Here is an 18,085-nt window from a genome sequence, read left to right as displayed (position 1 = left end):
GGAAAAGACACAATAGTTACATTTGTAGACTTCGCAAAAGCCTACGATTCAATAGACAGGAACACACTACTGAACATCCTACGCGACAGAGGATTGGATTCTACGACACATGGATTGGTGGGGGAAACATTGAAGGATACAACTGCTAGAGTAAGATACTGGAGTATGTTGTCAGACAGCTTTGAAATTAAGACAGGAGTCCGACAAGGGATGGGCTGTCGCCAATATTATTTAACCTAGTTTTGGATGAAGTGGTGAAGCAGTGGAGACAGTTGAATAGAACCATGGGAATTGAAGGTGTACATATTGGATATAAGATCGTAAACAATGTCATAGTGGATTGCCTTGCCTTCGCAGATGATATGGTGTTGTTACATGAGAAGGAAGAAGAAGCAAAGTTGGCACTAGCAAATCTAGCAGAAACTGCAGCAAAGGTTGGTCTGAAAATAGCCTACAACAAGACGAAGGTACTGAATACGAAGACCGATTGGAATGTAAAAGGCCAAGTGGTAGAGAGAGTCGACAGCTTCCGGTACCTAGGTGAGAACATCACGGGTAAAGTACAAAGCAACAAAAGTACCACAGACAGAGCTCAACTGCTGCTGAAACTACGATATGCAGCCATGACTACATATGGAAAGAAGAACCTCTCGAGGAACGCCAAACTGCGACACTACATGATAACCATCAGGAATGCTGCATTATATGCAACTGAAACGCTGACATTAGGCAAGAGAGCTTGCATACAATTGGAGAAGGAGGAAAGAAGAATCTTGAGACATATATGGGGCACCAAAAAACAAGGTGAAATTTGGGTACACAGATCAAGGCAGGAACTATATGCGAGTATAGAACCAATCTCGAGTGTGATAAGAAAGAGAAGGTTAGGATTTGTTGGACATCTCATGAGGATGGATGACAGTAGGCTGGCGAAGAAGATATGGAATGCAACCTGCTTAACTGGAAATAAGTGGATGAAGGAAGTCAGAGAAGATTGGGAGACTATTGGCATAAAGGAAAAATATCCACTGATGACAGTACAGGATAGGTCCAAATACAAAAAAGCTCGTGGAAGGTCACAGATGGACAGACACCAGGATCCAGATTCAGATCACGGAAGCCGAGAGAAAGAGGAGGAGTGAGAGAATGAAGAGGTATTGGGAAGAAAGAAGACGTACCGAACAAGTCACTCGTGATCCTCAGGCGTCGTAACGAACCTAATAATAATAATAATAATAATAATAATAATAATAATAATAATAATAATAATAATAATAACACACAAGGACTTCGAGTTCTGATATGGAACTGCCAGGGCGTCAGGTCAAGAAAATACGAACTCGAAGCCTTCCTAGCCATGAATAACATACACGTACCTCTCCTAACAGAAACCTTCCTCCCACCGGGGAAGAAGTTCACCATAAGAGGCTACAAACTGCACAGAAGCTACAAGGCTAATAGAGTCGGAGGGTTGGCAGTTCTGGTAAGGAAGGACATCAAACATATGGAACTAGACTTACCAGAACTGGTCGAGCTGGAGGCATGCGGAATTGCCATGCTTGTGCGAGGAACATTCATCAATGTCATATCGGCATACGCCAGACCTAAAAGCCTCAACACACAAGACATTGAAACGGTACTAAGGCTAAATCGAAACACGATCCTAGGAGGAGACCTAAATTCGAAACACGCCAGCTGGGGATGCCTGAAACCTAACTCAGAAGGCACAAAGCTGTACAATCACATGCTATCCCAGGACTATGTGGTAACATCCCCCAGTGAACCCACATTCCTAGCGCGAAACGATCAGGTCGACGATATACTAGACATAGCCCTACTGAGACATATTCCTCAAAGACACAGCATAAAAGGCATAAACGACCTAGGGTCGAGGCATCAACCAGTGATATTTACACTGGAAGCGAGCCCAGAGGAATATGAGAATAACCCCAAGCGCCGACTCAACTATAAAGCAGCCAATTGGGGGAAATTCGAAAGGAAACTCGATTCACTCCTACAGGGGACTGAGGACATACAAATAGTAAACCCAGCCCAAACGGATGAATCCTAAAAAACACTCATAAACGCGATCCAGGCAGCCACAACTGCGAGTATCCCGGTACACAAACCTAAACAACACACTAACATCGAAATACCGGCCGACATTAAAGATCTAATACGCAAGCGCAACCAACACAAGCGCAACTAGGCCCGATACCACCGCGATGAAGACCGGATACCGTACGTAAAAATGAACTCAGAACTGAAATCGAAACCAAAATAATGGAATACAGGTCGCGGATCTAGAATAACAAACTGAGTACGTTTGACACAAATACCAGACCGGTGTGGAACTTAGCGGGATATTTCACGTAAGAACCACACGTGATCCCAACAATTAAGGTACCTAATGGACCAGTATACGAAAACCAAGATAAAGCCGAGGTGATAGCTGACTCACTGGAAACGGCCTTTAAGCCCAATGACGAACCGTCAGATCCCGCCTTCATTAGACAGACAGAGGCCAAGAGTAGTATAATACAGGGATTCGGCGGCCACCTCCTCCTCCGGCTCTCAGGAGAGGCCTCCGTCTCCCGCGGGAAATTTGAATTTGGGCGGGAAATTTGAAATTTGGCGCGAGATTTGAATTTTGGCGCCAGATTTGAATTTGTAAACAAAGCCACGTGCTTTTTGACAGCTGTCATCGACAACAAAGCATCGCTAACCTCACTGCTGCCATCTTGACGGGCCTAAACCTCAGTGGTACCAACTTAACCTTACTAGCGCGAGATTTGAATTTGTAAACAAATCCACGTGCTTTTTGACAGCCACGTGCTTTATGACAGACAACAACGTATCGCAAACCTCAGTGCAGCCATCTTGACGGACCTAAACCTTAGTGGTACCAAATTAACCTCACTAGCGCGAGATTTGAATTTGTAAACAAATCCACGTGCTTTTTGACAGCTGTCATCTGCCATCTTTAAACTACAGAGCACCGTGCTGCCCTCTTTATCGCAGTAGCTGCAAATTCGTCACCTGTCATCCGCAGTGCTGCCACCTTGGCGGGCCTAAACCTTAGTGCTAAAAACTTAACCTCACTAGCGCGAGATTCGAATCGGTAAACAAATCCGCGTGCTTTTTTGACAGCTGTCATCCGCCATCTTTAATCAAGAGAGCACAGTGCTGCCCTCTTTAGCTACTTACCTTTGAAATGTGGTGGCGGATAATTTGAAAAATGCTTTTTGACAGCAGCTATCTTTGAGCACCGTGCTACCTTCTTTAGCTACATACCATTGAAATGTGCTGGCAGGCAATTCCACGTGACAGCAGCCATCTTTGAGCACAGTGCTGCCCTCTTTGTGGTGGTGGCAAATTCCACGTGCTCTTGTTTGGAAACAAACTCACGTGATTTTTCCTGACAGCTGTCATCCGCCATCTTGCATCACAAACCTCCGTGCTGCATTCTTTAGCTAGATACCTTTGAAATGTGGTGGCGGCAATTTGAAAAATTCTACATTCTCTTGTTTGGAAACAAACCCATGCGCTTTTTCGACAGCTATCATCCGCGATCTTAAATCCAGAGAGCACCGTGCTGCCCTCTTTATCTACTTACCTTTGAAATGTGGTGGCGGCAAATTCTACGTGCTCTTGTTTGGAAACAAACCCATGTGCTTTTCTGTTAGCTGTTATCCGCCATCTTTAATCCGCAGAGAACAGTGCTGCACTCTTTAGCTAGATACCTTTGAAATGTGGTGGCGGATAATTTGAAAAATGCTTTTTGACAGCAGCCATCTTTAATCCAGAGAGCACCGTGCTGCTCTCTTTAGCTAGATACCTTTGAAATGTGGTGGCAGGCAATTCGACGTTACAGCAGCCATCTTTAAGCACCGTGCTGCCCTCTATGTGGTGGCGGTAAATTCTACATGCTCTTGTTTGGAAACAAACTCACGGGCTTTTTTCTCACAGCTGTCATGCGCTATCTTTATTCAACAGAGCACAGTGCTGCCCTCTTTAGCTAGATACCTTTGAAATGTGGTGGCGGCAAATTCCACGTGCTCTTGTTTGGAAACAAAGCCACGAGCTTTTTTTGACAGCTACCATCCACCATCTTTAATCAAGAGAGCACTCTGTAGTTGAAATGTGGTGGTGGCAAATTCCATGTGCTCTTCAGCTGTCATCCTCCATATTTAATCAAGAGAGCACCGTGCTGTCCTCTTTAGTTGACATGTGGTGGCGGATAATTTGAAAAATGCTTTTTGACAGCAGCCATCTTTAATCCAGAGAGCACAGTGCTGCCATCCTTAGCTAGATACCTTTGAAATGTGGTGGCGGTAAATTCCACGTGCTCTTGTTTGGAAACAAACACATGTGCTTTTCTGACAGCTACCATCCGCCATCTCTAACCAACAGAGAACCGTGCTCCACTCTGTAGTTGAAATGTGGAGGCGGCAAATTCCACGTGCTCTTGTTTGGAAAGAAATCCACGTGCTTTTTGTCATCCGCCATCTTTAATCTAGAGAGCACCGTGCTGCCCTCTTGCGTCAGCTGACATCCGCCATCTTTAAACTACAGAGCACTATGCTGCTCTCTGTAGTAGCGGGTAATTTGAAAAGTTCTGTCAGCTATCATCCGCCATCTTTAATCTGGAGAGCACCGTGCTGCCATCTTGGTAGTGGTGGCGAATTCCACGTGCTTTACAAACCCACGTGCTTTTTTGACAGCTGTCATCCGCCATCTTTAATGAAGAGAGCATCGTACTGCTATCATGCGGGTAATTTGACAAGCTGCCAAGAGAGCATCGTGTTGGCATCTTCATTCTTTGACATGTGGTGGCGGCAAATTCCAGCGGTGATGCATGTTCAGTCTTGAACACACATACTACTGTTAGAAAACTTTTACAACTAGAATCGCATACTATAGTTCGATGTTGTAGAACACAGCATTGCAAGACTGGAATCAAGCACTGTTTAGAAAGAAAAAATTCTCTTCTCAACATACTTACTGAGCTGCTCGTCCTGCTCTGTGATTGTAAAACATAACAAGACTAGAATCGAACACTGCACTCGATATTGTTAACTTCAACATGTGATTAGAACATTAAAACATAGCAATACTAGAATCGAACACTGCACTCGATATTGTTAACCTTAAGATGTGATCAGAACATTAATTGATGTGTTCAAAACAGTAGATAAGTGATCAAGACTAGAATAGAACACGATACTACATGTTTGAGAATACATTTATACATATCGCGTAACTGCAGTGATGCATGTTTAGACTTGAACACATACTGCTGTTTAAAACCTATTACAACTAGAATCACGTACCATAGTTCGATGTTGCAGAACACAGCATTGCAAGACTAGAATCAAGCACTGTTTAGAAAAACAAGAAATTCTCTTCTCAACATACTTACTGAGCTGCTCTTCCTGCTCAGTCAAGGTACATCTCTATCGAACGTGCATTGCAAAAGCAAGATTGTAAAACATAACAAGACTAGAATCGAACACTGCACTCGATGTTAATTTCAACATGTGATTAGAACATTAAATCAGGTTCAAACATAGCAAGACTAGAATCGAACTCTTCCTACTCTTTCAAGGTACACCTCTATCGAACATGCATTGCAAAAAACAAGATTGTAAAATATAACAAGACTAGAATCAAACACTGCACTCGATGTTGTTAACTTCAACATGTGATTAGAACATGAAATGAGATTAAAACATAGCAAGACTAGAATCGAGCACTGCACTCGATGTGGTTAACCTTAACATGTAATCAGAACATTAATTGATGTGCTCAGAACACTAGATAAGTGATCAAGACTAGATTCGAACACTGCACTCGACGTTGTTAACCTTAACATGTGATCAGAACATTAATTGATGTGTTCAAAACACTAGATAAGTGATCAAGACTAGATTCGAACACTGTACTCGATACAACATTTATTTGGAACATGTTAGGGGATACCTTTGTTCTAAGAAAATCAGGTTGAAACATAACAAGAATAGAATCGAACACTGCACTCGATGTTGTTAACTTTAACATGTGATCAGAACATTAATTGATGTGTATAACTTCCTTTACCTTTACTTACTCTGCCAAGGTACACCTTTATCGGACATGGATTGCAAAAGCGAGAGTGTGCAAGTTTAGACTTGAACACATACTACCGTTCAGAAAAAAACATATATATACACATATACATACTACAGTGCGATGTTGTAGTACACTGCATTGCAAGACTAGAATCAAGCACTGTTTAGAAAAAAAATCTCTTCTCAACATACTTACTGTGCTAGGCGATAACATACTTACGAATTTAATCAACACCTTCTTTCTTGCTCTTATTCTTCTTCGACAGGAAGGAGTAGGAGGAGAAGGTAATACCTGATCTAAAATAAAAGAATATGCCAATTCTACAGTATTTATTTACATCTTGAATGTACTAGTTTTATCATGAATGATTTTACTTGTAGTGATGTTTGCGTACTTTTGCCTTCTCGGTGTAATTCTTGTATGTACATGCTTTTACGCGTCAATAAAATTAATAACACAAGATTTGTTCTCTATCCCGCGATATATAATGAAAATAGAACGTTGATTTAGTTCTTCTATTTCTAAATCAGTTAGCACGCTAAATCTATTAGGTAAAAAAACTTGAAAGTCTTTGCAGTTTTCAATCTTCGTAGTGAAATTACTTTAAATTGCTCATTTAGCGGTAGACTTGTTAGTGGCTTGGTAGTTGGAGTTGAAATATGACCTAGCTGGTTAATCTTCTCCATGGTTTTTCTAAAAAGAACAAATATATAAATGTTGCGTTAGCACTTGCATCAGACATAGTAATAATAGGATATAAAAGGGTAAGTGTGCTAGCCTAGAGTTACGATGTTCTGAAGAAACCAAGTTTCAACCTATAGATGTCAGACATTGCTGTAAGTTTGAAATTATAAGATTAACCTCTTCTACAGCATGCGGATAGAAGAGAATAACTATTTATCAATAGACTAAAGTTACGATGTTCGGAAGAAACCAAGTTTCAACCTATTGAGGTCAGATATTGCTGAAAGTTTGAAATTGTAAGATTAACCTCTTCTATAGCATGTGGATTAAAGTGAACAACTATTTATGATTAGACTAAAGTTACGACGTTCGGAAGAAACCAAATTTCAACCTATAGAGGTTAGACATTGCTGTAAGTTTGAAATTATAAGATTAACGTCTTTTACAGCATGCGGATTGAAGAGAATAACTATTTATCAGTGAAGATTAGCTTAAAGTTACGATATTCGGAAGAAACCAAATTACAACCAATAGAGGTCAGACATTGCTGTAAGTTTAAAATTATAAGATTAACCTCTTCTACAGCATGCGGATTGAAGAGCATAATTATTTATCAATAGAGATTAGCTTAAAGTTACAATGTTCGGAAGAAACCAAGTTTCAACGTATAGAGGCCGGACATTGCTGTGACTTTAAAATTATAAGATTAACCTCTTCTACAGCATGTGGATAGAAGAGAATAACTATTTATCATTAGACTAAAGTTACGACGTTCGGAAGAAACCACGTTGCAACCTATAGAGGTCGGACATTGCTGTAAGTTTGATATTATATGATTAACCTCTTCTATAGCATGCGGATTAAAGAGAACAATTATTTATTATTAGACTAAAGTTACGATGTTCGGAAGAAACCAAGTTTCAACCTATAGAGATCAGACATTGCTGCAAGTTTGAAATTATAAGATTAACATCTTCTAACGCATGTGCACTGAAGAGGGAAACTATTTACTAATTGACTAAAGTTACGATGTTCGTAAGAAACCAAGTTTAAACCTATAGAGGTCCGACATAGCTGTAAGTTTGAAATTATAAGATTAACCTCTTCTATGGGATGCAGATTAAAGAAAATAACTATTTATCAATAGACTAAAGTTACGATGTTCGGAAGAAACCAAGTTTGAACCTGTACAGGTCAGACATTGCTGTGAGTGTGAAGTTATATGATTAACCTCTCCTATAGCATGCAGATTAAAGAGAACAACTATTTATCATTAGACTAATGTTACGACGTTCGGACGAAACCAAGTTTCAACCTATAGAGGTTAGACATTGCTGTAAGTTTGAAATTATAAGATTAACCTTTTCTATGCCATGCATATTAAAGAAAATAAATATTTATCAATAGACTAAAGTTACGATGTTCGGAAGAAACCAAGTTTGAACCTGTACAGGTCAGACATTGCTGTGAGTTTGAAATTATAAGATTAACATCTTCTATAGCATGTGGATTAAAGCGAACAACTATTTATCATTAGACTAAAGTTACGATATTCGGAAGAAACCAAGTTTCAACCTATAGAGGTCAGACATTGCTGTAAGTTTGAAATTATAAGATTAACATCTTCTATAGCATGCGGATAGAAGAGGGAAACTATTTATCAATAGACTAAAGTTACGATGTTCGGAAGAAACCAAGTTTCAACTTATAGAGGTCAGACATGGCTGTAAGTTTGAAATTATAAGATTAACCTCTTCTACAGCATGTAGATTGAAGATAATAACTATTTATCAATAGACTAAAGTTATGATGTTCGGAAGAAACCGAGTTTCAACGTATAGAGGTCGGACATTGCTGTGAGTTTGAAATTATAAGATTAACCTCTTCTATAGCATGAGGATTGCAGAGGACAACTATTTATCAATAGACTAAAGTTGCTATGTTCGGAAGAAACCAAGTTTGAACCTTTAGAGGTCAGACATCAAGTTTCAACCTATAGAGATTATACATTGCTGTAAGTATGGCATGCAGATTAAAGAAAATAACTATTTATCAATACACTAAAGTTAAGATGTTCGGAAGAAACCAAGTTTGGACCTGTACAGGTCAGACATTGCTGTGAGTTTGAAATTATAAGATTAACATCTTCTATAGCATGTGCATTAAAGTGAACAACTATTTATCATTAGACTAAAGTTACGATGTTCGGAAGAAACCAAGTTTAAACCTATAGAGGTCAGACATTGCTGTAAGTTTGAAATTATAAGATTGACCTCTTCTGTGGCATGCAGATTAAAGAAAATAACTATTTATCAATAGACTAAAGTTACGATGTTCGGAAGAAACCAAGTTTGAACCTGTACAGGTCAGACATTGCTGTGAGTTTGAAATTATAAGATTAACATCTTCTATAGCATGTGGATTAAAGCGAACAACTATTTATCATTAGACTAAAGTTACGATGTTCGGAAGAAACCAAGTTTCAACCTATAGAGGTCAGACATTGCTGTAAGTTTGAAATTATAAGATTAACATCTTCTATAGCATGCGGATAGAAGAGGGAAACTATTTACCAATAGACTAAAGTTACGATGTTCGGAAGAAACCAAGTTTCAACTTATAGAGGTCAGACATGGCTGTAAGTTTGAAATTATAAGATTAACCTCTTCTACAGCATGTAGATTGAAGATAATAACTATTTATCAATAGACTAAAGTTATGATGTTCGGAAGAAACCGAGTTTCAACGTATAGAGGTCGGACATTGCTGTGAGTTTGAAATTATAAGATTAACCTCTTCTATAGCATGAGGATTGAAGAGAACAACTATTTATCAATAGACTAAAGTTGCTATGTTCGGAAGAAACCAAGTTTGAACCTTTAGAGGTCAGACATCAAATTTCAACCTATAGAGGTTAGACATTGCTGTAAGTTTGAAATTATAAGATTAACCTCTTCTATGGCATGCAGATTATAGAAAATAACTATTTATCAATAGACTAAAGTTACGATGTTCGGAAGAAACCAAGTTTGAACCTGTACAGGTCAGACATTGCTGTGAGTTTGAAATTATAAGATTAACATCTTCTATAGCATGTGCATTAAAGCGAACAACTATTTATCATTAGACTAAAGTTACGATGTTCGGAAGAAACCAAGTTTCAACCTATACAGGTCAGACATTGCTGTAAGTTTGAAATTATAAGATGAACATCTTCTATAGCATGCGGATAGAAGAGGGAAACTATTTACCAATAGACTAAAGTTACGTTGTTCGGAAGAAACCAAGTTTTAACCTATAGAGGTCAGACATGGCTGTAAGTTTGAAATTATAAGATTAACCTCTTCTACAGCATGTGGATTGAAGAGAATAACTATTTATCAATAGACTAAATATATGACATTCGGAAGAAACCAAGTTTCAACGTATAGAGGTCGGACATTGCTGTGAGCTTGAAATTATAAGATTAACCTCTTCTATAGCATGAGGATTGAAAAGAACAATCATTTATCAATAGACTAAAGTTGCTATGTTCGGAAGAAACCAAGTAGAACCTTTATAGGTCAGACATTGCTGTGAGTTTGAAATTATAAGATTAACATCTTCTACCGCATGTGGATTGAAAAGAACAACTATTTATCAATAGACTAAAGTTACGATGTTCGGAAGAAACCAAGTTTCAACCTATAGAGGTCAGACATACCTTAAAATATTCGCGCTGCAAATTGTTACTCGGATGAATGAAATGCGTACCTTCACGCTTGTAACTCGAACGATAATATTCTAGTTGTACCTAAAAAGAATAAAAATATATGAATGTGGATGTTTATTACCTAGCGTAGAAGTTGCTTTGCAAACAGTAACTAACAGTTCAGGCTTACCTTAAGTTGAAGGCTGAAGAATAATATTAACAGCAGACAGTACTTAGACGTTAAGTGAGGATGTGCACGCAATAAACACACACAAGGAACTGTGAGCGCTTCACGCAGACTGCAGCGAGTAAATATGCTGCTTGTTACCAAGCGCATATCAGAGTCGCTGACAACTGCAGTACAGTTGGAACTAAATTTTTTTGCAACAAGAGCTCTCCTGAGGGCCTTACGCTGAGTTCTGCAGGCTGACGTATTTAAGCACTAAGCCAGGATCGAACCTACTGTTAATGCTGAGGAGGTCTGCAGCAGATCGAACCTGGGAAGGTCAGCGCGCGTGATTGCAATGATTGGGAAAAAATCCAACTTTCAACCTATAGAGGTCAGACATGGTTGTAAGTTTGAAGTTACAAGATTAACCTACCATATCTACACCTTCTAATCCTAGAGTGCTAAAAACCAAAGCGCGAGTCAGCTAGCCTAGAGTTGCGATGTTAGGAAGAAACCAGGTTTTAACATAGAGGTCGGATATGGTTGTGAGTTTGAAATCATGAGATTATCCTCTTCCTTGTCTACACCTTCTAATCCTATCGTAAAATGCTAAATACAATGAAGGTTGTAAATGTTACTTGGTTCGTTAACAGCTAACCTAGCTATTTTTAAATTAAAGACCTTTATTACGTAGCGCAAAAGCAGATGTAATAATACGATACGAAAGGACAAGTCAGCTAGCCTAGAGTTGCTATGTTCGGAAGAAACCCAGTTTCAACATATAGAGGTCAGACATAGTTGTCAGTTTCAAATTATGAGAATAACCTCTTCTATAGCATAAGAATTGAAGAGAACAACTATTTATTAATAGAGAGATTAGCTTAAAGTCGCGATGTTCGGAAGAAACCAAGTTTCAACCTATAGAATTCGGACATTGCTGTAAGTTTGAAATTATAAGATTAACCTCTTCTATAGCATGAGGATTGAAGAGAACAACTATTTATCAATAGAGATTAGTGTAAAGTTGCAATGTTCGGAAGAAACCCAGTTTCAACTTATAGAGGTCAGACATTGTTGTATGTTTGAAATTATAAGATTAACCTCTCCTATAGCATGCGGATAGAATAGAACAACTATTTATCAATAGAAATGAGCTAAATGTTACGATGTTCGGAAGAAACCCAGTTTCAACCTATAGAAATCGGAACTGGTTGTAAGTTTGAAATTATAAGATTAACCTCTCCTATAGCATGCGGATAGAAGAGAACAACTATTTATCAATAGAAATGAGCTAAATGTTACGATGTTCGGACGAAACCCAGTTTCAACCTATAGAAATCGGACATGGTTGTAAGTTTGAAATTATAAGATTAACCTCTTCTATAGCATGAGGATTGAAGAGAACAACTATTTATCAATAGACTAAAGTTGCAATGTTTGGAAGAAACCAAGTTTCAACCTACAGAGGTCAGACATTGTCGTGAGTTTTACTAAGCTAAGCCTACATCCACAGTACCCCCTACCTGTTAGCAACAACACGAAACGCTGAGGTACCGAAATATACAAGTTCTACAAGCAGACGTATTTGTATTACAATTAAACGGGAAGGTTTGAGCTCAGCTCGACAAGCTGCTAATAATTTTAATGCGAACTGTACGCGTGCAGTGGACTTCGTACTCCGCTGAGGCAAACACATTCCAGGTAGGAGTTTGCTAGCCGGATGCAGCTTGCGCGCGCGCGCGCGCGTGTGTGTGTAGGCATGCTTCAAAAACACGTCCCAGATATTTTTTCTCGTTCTAGAGTCTGCTTATTCTAAATCCGGTGCTAGTACATAGCTACTCGTAAGGCATGACGCCTGAAATGCACTAGGAAGCAGCTAGCTGCTGCTCTCCTCCTGTTTTTACATCCGGTTGCCCCTTCCTAACATGAGATTTTAAATTGTAAGAACCTATTTTACAGCCGGATGCCCTTCCTGACGCAAGAATCTGCTTTTGTAGAGCTAGAAATTTAAATCACAGTTTCTTGAACTATTGTTTTGCCCCTAGATGCCCTTCCTGGCGCTGAAAAACCAGGATTTGGCCAGTTAACATTCCTGATGGAAAAACAACATGTTAGGTGCAAGTTATGCTAAGCAAACAATCGCTATCATACGCAAGCCGTTCAAAACTGTACTATTGTTTTCTCTTAGAACAAATCGAGGTTCTGATCATATGTTGTATCGAGTACAGTGTTCGGTTATGTATGTTCTTAATCGCTTCTTTTTAAATTGTCCGCTACTGCGATCAAGAGCACAGCACGGTGATCTCAGATGGCGGATGTGGAATTTGCCGCCACCATATGTCAAAGAATAAAGATGCCAACACGATGCTCTCTTAGCAGCTTTTCAAATTGTTCGCATGATAGCAGCACGATGCTCTGTAGATTAAAGATGGCGGTCGCAAGAGGGCAGCACTGTGCTCTGTAGATTCAATATGGCGGATGACAGCTAACGAAATTACCCGCATGATAGCAGCACGGTGCTCTGTTGATTAAAGATGGCGGATGACAGCTGAAGAAATTGCCTGCATGAGGGCAGCACGGTGCTCTGTTCATTAAAGATGGCGGATGACAGCTGTCAGAAAAGCATGTGGCTTTGTTCCCACACAAGAGCACATGGAATTTGTCACCATCACATTTCAAAGGTATCTAGCTAAAGAGGGCAGCACTATGCTCTGTTGATTAAAGATGGTGGATGACGGCTGTCAAAAAAGCATGTGAGTTTGTTTCCAAACAAGAGCATGTAGAATTTTTCAAATTGCCGCTACTATAAAGAGGGCAGCACGGTGCTCAAAGATGGCTGCTGTCACGTGGAATTGCCTGCCACCACATTTCAAAGGTATCTAGCTAAAGAGGGTAGCACGGTGCCCTCTGGATTAAAGATGGCTGCTGTCAAAAAGCATTTTTCAAATTATCCGCCACCACATTTCAAAGGTGGATGACAGCTGTCAGAAAAAAGCACGTGAGTTTGTTTCCAATCAAGAGCACGTAGAATTTTCTACCGCTACAAAGAGGGCAGCACGGTCCACTCTGGATTAAAGATGGCGATAGCAAAAGCAAGTGAGTTTGTAAAGCACTTCGACTTTGCCGCTACCACATACATTGCCGCACGGCGCTCTCTTGATTAAAGATGGCGGATGACAGCTGTCAAAAAGCACGTGGATTTGTTTGCCGATTCAAATCTCGCGCTACTGAGGTTAAGTTGGTAGCACTAAGCTTTAGGCCCGCCAAGATGGCTGCACTGAGGTTTGCGATAGGTTTTTGTCTGTCAAAAAGCACGTGGCTGTCAAAAAACACGTGGATTTTTTACCTATTCAAATCTCGCGCTAGTTAGGTTAAGTTGGTACTACTGAGGTTTAGGCCCGTCAAGATGGCAGCAGTGATGTTAGCGATGAGTTGTTACCTGTCAAGAAGCACGTGGCTGTCAAAAAACACGTGGATTTGTTTACTGATTCAAATCTCGCGCTAGTAAGGTTAAGTTGGTACCACTGAGGTTTAGGCCCGTCAAGATGGCAGCCGTGAGGTTAGCGATGCGTTGTTGTCGATGACAGCTGTCAAAAAGAACGTGGCTTTGTTTACAAATTCAAATCTCGCGAAAAAATTCAACTTTCCCGCCAAACTTCAAATTTCCCGCCAAAATTCAAATTTCCCGGGGGAGGCGGAGGCCTCTCCCGAGAGCCGGACTAGGAGGTGGCCGCCGAATCCCTGTATTATACTACTGCCAAGGTAGCGGAATTCCTAGCAAACGCACCTAAGCCCGAGGTTAAGAAGACTAGTATCCACGAAATTAAGTGATAATAGATCACCTTAACCCGAAGAAAGCACCTTGCCAGATGAGGTTCAGAAGATAATACTCAAAAAGCTAACTCCGAAAACCCTCGCACTACTTACTAAAATATACAATGCAATGTTTCAATAGCAGTATTACCCGGAACAGTGGAAAAAGGCGAGAATCATTCTATTTGGGAAACCAGGCAAGGACAAATCTAACTCTAATAATTACAGGCCCATCATCCTCCTGAACACCCTCAGCAAAGTATTCGAGAAGATACTGCTGAAAAGGCTAATAGCACATATTAAGGAAAAAGGAATAATTTGAAATGAACAATTCGGTTTTTGGAACGGCCACTCCGCCCCGCAACTGCTTACCCGGGCCATAGAACATGCGACCATCGTATTAAACAAGCGGAGGGACACAGGCACGATTTTCCTTGATATCCAGAATGCATTCGATAAAGTCTGGCACGAAGGGCTACTAGGGAAATTAATAGACCTCGAATTCCACCCACGGTACATAAGATTAATTAAATCATACATGGAAGGCCGAGAGTTCCAAGATGTTCACAACACACTGTCAAGCAGGCGACCGATCAGGGCGGGCGTAGCCAGGGGTCACTAATTGGCCCAATCCTGTTCATCCTATTTACGAATGACATGCCGACAGCGGAACTCACTACCACGCACCTCTACGCGGATGACACTGCTATAACAGTACAACACCCTCAGCTAGCATGCACCCGAAAGAGACTACATGTAACACTGCGAACCCTCGAGCCCTGGCTAACCAAATGGCGTATCAAGGTCAACGTTGACAAATGCCAAGCTGTGCTGTTCACTAGGAAGAACAGACGCACACATAGGCCAGCCAATATCAAACCGCTCAAACGATTTAATCAAGATATAGCATGGCACGACAAGGTAAACTGTCTAGGAGTAGTCTTAGATGGAAAACTAACTATGCTACATCACATTAAAGACATCCAGCGGAAAACTCATGCACGATTGTCACAGCTCTATCCTATACTGAATAAAAGATCCAGTATTAACAAGAGAGTAGCAATCAACATGTACAAGGCCCTAATTAGGCCAATAATAACGCACGCAGCCCCCGCCTGGGGCTATACTGCTAGGACGAATCTGGATAAGCTGGAACTAATAAAAACAAATGCATTCGAGCAGCGGCTAGACTCCCGTATGACAGACTAATACTCCACCTACGCCCAATTGCGAAAGTCAGCTCGATAAGGCAACACACTCCGAATGTATACGAAGTCATGGGGTAATAAGATCAACCCACTAGTCAGTGGAATAGGACGCTACGACGTCGATCTATACACCAAATACCCCACGCCGAAGCACAATCTGTTCAGCCACTGGGTAAGGAGGCCGGGAGTCCAAAAACGTCCCCGTCTCCTAAGCTGATACCAACTCACTAAGCCACTCCACTTAATATTACGCACACACACCACACTGCAGACACCTGTATATATGTACATGTGGCAGGGCCGGGAATCGAACCCAGTCCTCCGGGGATGACAGCTAATCACACCACTATACCACAGAGGCGGGCACAAATTTAATTTTACGGGAAGAAAAAAGAGAAATACGGCGAAACGACGCTAAATATTTGCGTCCTCTGGCATAGGAAAGCACTTACCATTTACAGATTTCTGTGATCCTCGCACTGCCTAACTCTACCGTACCGGTATCCGAAGACGCTAAAAAAATTACACAGGATTTTCTAATGGCGAAACGGGCATAACATCGCTCACCAAACAGCGGCTTCAATACGAATATCAAACATCAGATGTGCGGAGGAAATGCTTGGATCGCTGATGATTGGTGAAAGAGCGATTAAACCCAACGTTATTTATGACCGCATCTCGATCCGTTTATCGGATACTCTGAGGCACAATTAAAGGAATCGGTAAGAAGAGACAAACTCGCTATCAGATTTCCCTGCTTCATTCGTGAATTACTTATTTCGTTTAAGCATAGTGTAAGAAATATGTTGTAGAAAATAAGTCAAACAATTGCCCTTGGTCTATCTTTTATTTCATATCTGTTTGCTGCCTTCTGAAATTACTAGTTTTAATGAATTTTTATAGTTTTTCATATTCGAACGTATTGCAATGAGCGGGAGAGACAGCTCAGTAAAGAGAACTCTAGTGGCGGTAGTCGGAAGTATCTCGAGGCCGAGTCTAGTGTGCTGTATTTCCCGGCCTTGAATATCTCGTAGCTTAGCCTGCAAGGAATACCAAGTTAGGTAGAGTAAGAGGTAGGGATCACGCGCAGATCTCCTCGCCACGCTTGGCCGTCGATGACGTCATCGTGAACCCTCAGCGCCTTGTCTTCTGTATAAGGTAGGCTAATACACAGCTGTGAGCTATTCTGTTTTAGCTATAAGTTAGAGATAAGAGAACATTGATATTTTATCATCACCTCAGAAAAGGCATTCCAATTCACTATTACAGTAGAGTAATAATAGGAGATCAAAGGCAGTGTGAATCAGGCAGCGTTTCTGAAGTATTTCGATCTGTATAAAAGGCTGTAACAATGCTAAGACTGTGATTGCAGTGGAATGGCCATCTATTCCATATGTTCATGTTATACACTGACTGACAGTGACAATGCAACACCAAGGAGGAGTGGTTCGAAAGGGATGAAAGTTGGGGAAAAAACAGAGACGGCACGGACGAATAATTGATGTTTATTTCAAACCGATATGCAGGTTACACAATGCGCACGGCATCGACTCAGTAGGATGTAGGACCACCGCGAGCGGCGATGCACGCAGAAACACGTCGAGGTACAGAGTCAATAAGAGTGCGGATGGTGTCCTGAGGGATGGTTCTCCATTCTCTGTCAACCATTTGCCACAGTTGGTCGTCCGTACGAGGCTGGGGCAGAGTTTGCAAACGGCGTCCAATGAGATCCCACACGTGTTCGATTGGTGAGAGATCCGGAGAGTACGCTGGCCACGGAAGCATCTGTACACCTCGTAGAGCCTGTTGGGAGATGCGAGCAGTGTGTGGGCGGGCATTATCCTGCTGAAACAGAGCATTGGGCAGCCCCTGAAGGCACGGCAGTGCCACCGGCCGCAGCACATGCTGCACGTAGCGGTGGGCATTTAACGTGCCTTGAATACGCACTAGAGGCGACGTGGAATCATACGCAATAGCGCCCCAAACCATGATGCCGCGTTGTCTAGCGGTAGGGCGCTCCACAGTTACTGCCGGATTTGACCTTTCTCCACGCCGACGCCACACTCGTCTGCGGTGACTATCACTGACAGAACAGAAGCGTGACTCATCGGAGAACACGAGGTTCCGCCATTCCCTCATCCCAAGGTAGTTAGAGTAAGAGGTAGGGATCACGCGCAGGTTTCCCCACCAAGCTTGGCTGGCGATGACGTCACTTGAACCCTCAGCGCCTTGTCCTCTATATGAGGTAGGCTAATACACAGCTGTAAGCTATTCTGTTTTAGCCACAAGTTAGAGATAACTTCATTGATATTTTAACATCACCTAAGAAAATGCATTCCACTTCACTATTACAGTAGAGTAATAATAGGAGATCAAATACAGTGTGAATCCAGCAGCGTTTCTGAAGTC

This window comes from Anabrus simplex, chromosome 1 (genome assembly GCF_040414725.1).
Source record: "Anabrus simplex isolate iqAnaSimp1 chromosome 1, ASM4041472v1, whole genome shotgun sequence".
Lineage (NCBI taxonomy): Eukaryota > Metazoa > Arthropoda > Insecta > Orthoptera > Tettigoniidae > Anabrus > Anabrus simplex.
The sequence above is the reverse complement of the archived record's forward strand: the minus strand, read 5'-3'. Positions refer to the sequence as shown.